Source organism: Phaseolus vulgaris, chromosome 11 (assembly GCF_000499845.2).
Source record: "Phaseolus vulgaris cultivar G19833 chromosome 11, P. vulgaris v2.0, whole genome shotgun sequence".
NCBI classification, from domain to species: domain Eukaryota; kingdom Viridiplantae; phylum Streptophyta; class Magnoliopsida; order Fabales; family Fabaceae; genus Phaseolus; species Phaseolus vulgaris.
Genome location: NC_023749.2, coordinates 33,168,227 through 33,175,461, shown reverse-complemented (window position 1 = coordinate 33,175,461; position 7,235 = coordinate 33,168,227).

Sequence of the window (7,235 nt, the reverse complement as noted above, 5' to 3'; positions counted from 1 at the left end):
ACTCGTTCTGAGCAGAGGCACCCCCAGCAGGGTGAGCGGATGGACCAGGCGACTGGCCTGCTGGGGGGGAAGTTGGCGGTAGAGAGACTGGGGGCGATTGTTGGCAAGGAGAAGATGGGCATGCGGGCTCTGGGGCAGGTCGAGTAGAGGGAGGGGGAGGTGGTGAACCTTCCTCTACCTCCACCACCTCGATCTCTCCAGGCTGGAGAGACGAGACCCCCCTCAACCACTGGTTTCTTCCTCTGGCGGTGAATGAGGGGGGAGCCAGAGCTTTCCTCTTCCACTGAGGCAGCAGCAGCAGCAGGTACAAGTGAAGAAGCCTTCACCAGTCTTTTCCTTTTCTTCCCTGGCTCGGGGCCTTCAGCTGGCGCGACCGAGAGTGGAGGGGCTTCAATTGGCTCAGTGGTGGAAGAGGAGGAGCCAGTCCCTTTGGCCGCTCGGCGTTTAGCAAGCTCTAACACCGCCAACCTCCTATCTTTCCCTGACATTGAATCTGCATAGGCAAGAAAGGGGAAAATTAGACAGCTAAGAGACGCAAGCAAGGTGAAGCGTATAAGAGCATGCATGAGGAGGTATAAGTGTCCTAAGGGGCGGCAGAGAAAGAACTACCTATATATTTCTTCAGGGAAACCACATCAAACTCATCCTTGATGAGGCGAGCGGAGTCATACTTAGCCCCCAGGAGCAGCCCACACAGCTCGCGCTCGTAGGGGTCCATGGTCTCGAGATCCTTGGGTTTTTTGAATTGAACCTGGGGGACCCAGTAGAGGGGGTACCCCTCGAGCAGATGAGGGCTTTGTGGGGTGGCGGATATCATGTAAAACCTGCCCTTCCAGTCTTTGAAGGACTGCTGGTACATGCCCAGAAGCACCCGTCCAGCAACCCCGTTCAGGCTGACCCAAAACCTATCTCCTGGTTTCTTCGCCTCAAAGAAGTAAAGGAACACCTCCACCGAGGCGTTGTGCCCAAAGTGGTTGCACAGGATTTGAAACGCCCTGATGAAGGCCCAGGCGTTGGGGTGGAGTTGGCAGGGCGCGACGTTCAACTCCATCATCAGCTCTTTCTCGAAGAAGGTGAAGGGGAGTCGCAGCTTCAACCTTTTGAAGATCGCGGAGTAAACAAAAACGAAGGGCACCCCATTGGTGGCCCTGTCGTCAGCGCAAATGGGCATCCCTCGGGGAGGGATGCGGACTCGGATGTGGAAGTCGTTTTCCCTGTCTATGGAACACGAGGGTTCGTCCGGGTCGTGGCTCAGAAGTGAGTTAAGATGGTCCTCAGGTAGCAAGATGGACGTTTCAGATAGCAACGCCAGAGGGGCCCAGTCATAGACCTTGGCGTTGTCATGGAATGAGGTGACAACAGGCGGTGGCGAAGCTGGTGCACTCGCGGAGGGCTGTGCACCAGAGGAAGAGGCAATGACACGAGCGGTCTGCTTCAAGCGAGCCATCGAGAGATAGCTGCAATGGAGGAAAACGAAGGGTCAGAAATAGAAAGGGAGAGAGTGATGGATGGTTCGGTGAAAAACAGAGAGAGGGAACGAGAAAGAAATGCCCAGGTAAAGGAGAAAGAAGGGGAGGCAGAAGTCAAGGCGGAAACACGAGAAAAACCCTAGCGCGGGTTGAGAAGAAGAAAAACAGGGAAGATGGATGCATGATAACTAGAATGATAAATGCAATCAGTAAAGATGACCAAAAAGGGGCCAGGGAAAAGAAAAACCATACCTTTGAATGATCGTAAGAGATTAGGATCACAGAGAATTTGAAGAAAAATGGGTGCGCAGAAGAGAAGTTCGCAGAGAGTCTGGGAGTCAAATGAAGAAGATGAAGGAACAGTGGAAAGGCGCGCCAATTTGAATGAAAGAAGCGCTAGCGACGCACAACGCTGGCCGTCGATGGCGCCACGTGTCGCGAGATGAAGAGAGGGAGTCCAAACGTTAAAGAAGCAGCACGTGAGGTGGCACGTGAGGCGGCCCCACTTGCCACGTGGACTGAAGGCACGACCACTTAGTCTCTTCGCTGAGAACGAGTTCTCGACTCGAGACTGGGGGGCTTGTGATCCGATCGGTCATCGGTAGTCGATGACGTCAGCATCAGAGAACCACGTGGACCACTCGCGGGGTGACACGTGGACCAGGTGGCAGAGAGGTAGAGGGACGATCGCCAAGAGAGGCGATCGGTGGTCAGTAACCAAGTTACCACCGACAGATCAGGCGGCAGAGAGGTCGGGGGATAGATCACCCAGAATGGTGATCGGTGGTCAGTAGCCGAGTGACCACCAGCAGACCAGTTCCCAGACTCGCGCCTGGAGGCAGAGTGCGAGTAGCGAATAAACACTGATCAGTCATCGGGTGTATTGTCATCGGGGTCTCGTGTTACACGCAGTTAAACTGGGACTAAGGTTCCCAGCGAGAGCGTTACGCATAGGCCTCGCATGAGCACACCTCAAGGAATCATGCACGAGAGTGGCCTGAGGGAACTAGTAAGCCAGTCGGTGATTGGTGATTCCCTCAACCCATTACGTGCATGTCATCCTGAAGGGTAAGTCGCCTACACAGAGAGTAACGTTTGGTGAGTGCGCCTAGACCAGCCACACCCGACGTTCTCCTAAGAGTATGCAATTTACCCAGATAAGAGAAGCATTCTAGGTTACTCCGCAAGGGCGTAACTTAGGCAGACAAAGAGAGGCGCTAGAGCCCTTCCAGTAAGTGACACGTGTGTGGTTAGATGTGAGTTGCAGGCCTCCACGTGTCATCATCTGAGAGGGGTGCGGTCCAGACAAAAGAGCACTCCGTACCGCTAAAGGTACAGACAAGCGCAGACATGCGCAGACTCTCACGCTCCCCATTGCTGATTCTGAAGGTACGCTTTCTCTGAAAAGCATGACAGGGTTCTGACACATGCCAGAAAAGCATAACAGAATTCTGTTATGCCCAGAAGCAGGGAAAGAGAGATAAAAGGCAGAATCAGAGTGAGAGTGGGGGGAAAAAAGAAAGAGAGACGAAAAACATAGTGCAAGTTTTTTCTCACACACACATTACTAGTTTCCAGTTTCTGGTGGTTCTGTTGGACTAACTTGATCGTCGGAGTGCAAACGGTCGCTAGAGGCGCCGTCTGTGTGTTTTGTAGGTCACATTTTGAAGACAGAAAGTTCAGAAGGTGATTCTTCAGGAGACGCAGTCGCGAAGACAGGGCAGAGAGTGTTACGAAGCGATTCACCCACGTTCAAGTTGTCGGCAGGATCAGGATCAAACTTGACTATTTTTCAAGTACCAAATTCTTGATGCCAATTGTTAAAATATATGACCTTAAACAAGAGCGGGGGTGAATTGTTTATAAAAGATTTTCAAAAACTTTGAATGTATAATGAAAGCCAATGAAGAATCACAAAGAAAGAAACTAAGGAAAGTAATGAACAAAACTGTTTTAGTTGATTTCCAGAAAATCAACCGGTTGTTTTTGCGATTCAACCGGTTGTTTTTGCGATTCAACCGGTTGTTTTTATCAACAGTTAATAAAAACAACTTAAAACAAATATATGTGAGATCAGGGAAAGAGAGAATCACACAAACAGATTTATACTGGTTCACTCTTACACCAAAAGCTACATCCAGTCCCCAGACACCACTGGGTAATCCACTATGCAATCAAAACCAGATTACAAACACCACACACCAAAGTAGTGACCTTGACCCCCTCAAGAAACACACTACCTTTGGCAAACCACACCAAGAGTATTAATCTTGAACACCTCAGGAACACACAACACTCCTTGGCAACACAACTATAAAAATACAAAATATTGAGGAAGGATTACACCTGATCAAAGCATAACTGAAAAGTATACAATTGCAATCCTATTCTACTCTCACTTGAAAATCCTAATCTTGATGTGAATCTTGTAATCTTGAGATCAAATTTTCCAAACTGAATTCTCAAAACTATTTCTTTTCTTCCAGGAGCGTATAACAAATGATATATACTTCCAAAGGTTGGTTAAAAACATTTAAAGCAGGAGCCTATTCAATTAGAAATCATTTAAGACAAATTCACCAATCAAAACTGAATTCAATTAGGATTTTAAAAGACACATTCGGTTGAAATCACGAAACAACCGATTGATTTGGTTTGACAGCAAAGTCAACCAAGTCAAACAGCTTTCAACCATTTTCAAAAACCTTTAAGAGTAAAACAACCGATTGATTCGACAAAACAACAGGTTTTTTTTCACTTGGTTAGAAAAGCATCCATTTTCAAAAAGGTTTTAAATCACATCAGTTTTAGATTCAACAAGGGAGTGATTACACTTTAATCTACCCAGATCCCACCCACACACAGCAACAACTCTAGCCTTTCATCAAACACCTTGGATTTGGATTCTTCAAAGGTCTTGATCACTCTTAATCAACATATCCTCGACATGTCAGTGGATGACCACACAAAAGCGCTCATGTTCTCTGAGATAACATCGATTATTTTGTCCTTTACCTCCTTGCAAAGTGCGGTACCGAGCTTGAATTTGTTTTCCCTTTATTACTTCTCTCGAGCTTCCTCGGTAGGCTCAGGTCGCCTCTCACTACTGATATCAACCTCGGCCATCCATCCCAGTTCTCTATGTTGGATAGCCAGTGTGTAGGTCTTACGGTTCTTTAAGCTACTCTCATAACATTTTCGGGCCATTTTTTGGTCAGCCTTTATTGTAATCACCTTTCCTTCAATTGACGGCTCCATCTTCATGTGGGTTTTTGAGGTCACCACAGCTATCCTATTCAAAGCAGGTCGGGCAAGGAGCAAGTTGTGTGCTGAAGGTGCATTGACAACAATATACTTGATGGCGACTGTTCTGGCCGTTCTTTTATCAGAAAAAGTTTTTCTTAACTTAACATAGTCGTGCACCTTCACCTGGTCACCCAGGAAATCAACCTAACAGCCATCGTATGGTCTTAGCTGATCTGGAGATATCTACAAATTGACAAAGGTTCCTTAAAACATCACATCCATTGAGCTTCCTTGATCAATTAGGACTTTGTGCATAGTGAAAACTAATATCACCACAAGATCATCTTCATGGGGAAACACGTCCTCCAAGTCGGTCTTTGTGAAACAAAAGGAGAGGTCGAAGGGGTTTCTGAGTTTTTTTTTTGTCTAAGTCCATTATAGATTGAGCATAACTCTTGCGCTTGGAGACTAAGCTTCCTCCTCCAGAAAATCCTCCTGCGATGGTGTTCAACTCTCCAAGGACTGGGGCTTCATGCCTTTGATCCGAAGATGCGTATTCTACATACAAACCCTCTTGACCGACCTCAAGATATTATGTCAGGAGGCTTTCTTTAACCACGTATTCTAGCTGATAAGTAAGTGCGATGCATCACTTGGTTCCATGCCCAAAAGCTTGGTGAAAATCATACCACATGTTCTTTCGCGATCCTACAAATCGGTTTGTCTTTAACAAAAATTTCAACCTTTTCAACACTGTAGGCATTCCAATGAGTTCTTTATAGGACACCCGGAACCTAGGTCTGGCTGATGTTTCCTCTCGGCCCTTCGCCTTAGATTCATTCTTCTTGGCAACATAGGGAACGTATCTCTGGTCTGCCCTTTTCTCGGTGGGTGCTTCTCTCCTCCTAGCATAACGATCTCAGTTGTTCTCCTTGTACTTGGTTTGCTTTGAATGTGAGGTGTCGTTTTTTCTGACCACGGTTTCCTCGACTTCAATGTGGGCGGTAGCTCGCTCATGTATTTTGGCCAACGAATTTTATGGGCTTCTGATCAATGAATCACTAAACGGGCTTGTTTCCATCCCTTGTACAAAGGCGACGACTTCCATCTCTTCATCCTGAGTTTGGAGTCTTATTGATAATTCACAAAACATGTTTAAAGATTCCTTAAGCGACTCATCTTCCTTCTGCTTGAGATTGAAAAGATCGTACGGTCGTGGGGGATTGAACCTATTGGTCGAGAACTGCTCTTTGAACATTTGGAAAAATTAGGGGAAAGAGGTGATTCGACCACCTGGTATTCCACTAAACCACTACAAAGTTGTTCCTATAAATGTACCCATTTGCATTTTACACCAGATAGCATCTGACCCTCCTGAGATAATCATCTAAGCCCTTAGGGTCCTATACGCCAGAGAAAGGTGTGACCAATTAAAACAAACAGTTTTACTGAACCAATTTTATACTGGTTCGCTTAACCTTGAGCTACATCTAGTTCCCAGAACAACCACTGGGTTCCACTAGTAATCACTCACAGATTACAAGAACCACTCACCCTTTTTGCGAACACACACCTTCTGCCAGAACAACCTCTGACTTTACAAGATTTCCACACACTTACACGTTTAAGAAAGAACAAACACAAGAATCATGAAAGGAACAGATTACACCTGAGTTTACAGGAATCAGAAAGCTCTTATGATCAGACCTTGAACCACTTGCATAGTTATTCAGCAATGTTGCAAACTTTTGAAAAACTTCTTTCAAAACCAATCTCAATCTCACTGTATTTGAGATACTTTAGGATCCTTTTGGCAACTTTAAGATGAGATTCCTTAGGACTGGATTGGAAGATATAGTAGAAAACCTATCAACCCCTTGTATTTCATTTGGTCAACTGTTGTTCCAGTTTCATCAGCACTTAAGTAACAATTTGTATATATAGGTGTTGTTGCAGCTTTACAGCTCTCCATCTCAAACTTTTTTAGTATGTCATTGCAATACTTGGATTGACACAAGAAGATGCCTTCTCTAGATTGCTTGATTTGCAGCGCAAGAAAGAAAGAGAGCTCCCCCATCATTGACATCTCAAATTCTCCCTGCATAGCTTATACAAAATCTTCACACAATTTTTCATTAGAAGATCCAAAGATAATGTCATCTACATATATTTAAACTAAGATTACAGCAGAATCAAATTTCTTAATGAAAAGGGTTTTATCAATCTTCCCTCTTTCATATTGATTAGATAGAAGAAAACAACTTAACCTTTCATACCATTGCCTTGGTGCTTGCTTAAGGTCATACAAGACTTTGTTCAACTTGTGTACATGATTAGGATATTAGTGATCTTCAAATCCAGGTGGTTGTGATACAAAGATCTCTTCATTCACAAACCCATTTAGAAAAGCACTTTTCACGTCCATCTGAAATAACTTGAATCCATTCATACATGCATAGGCTAATAAGAGTCTTACAGCTTCTAACCTTGCTACTGGTGTGAAGGTCTCCTCAAAGCCAA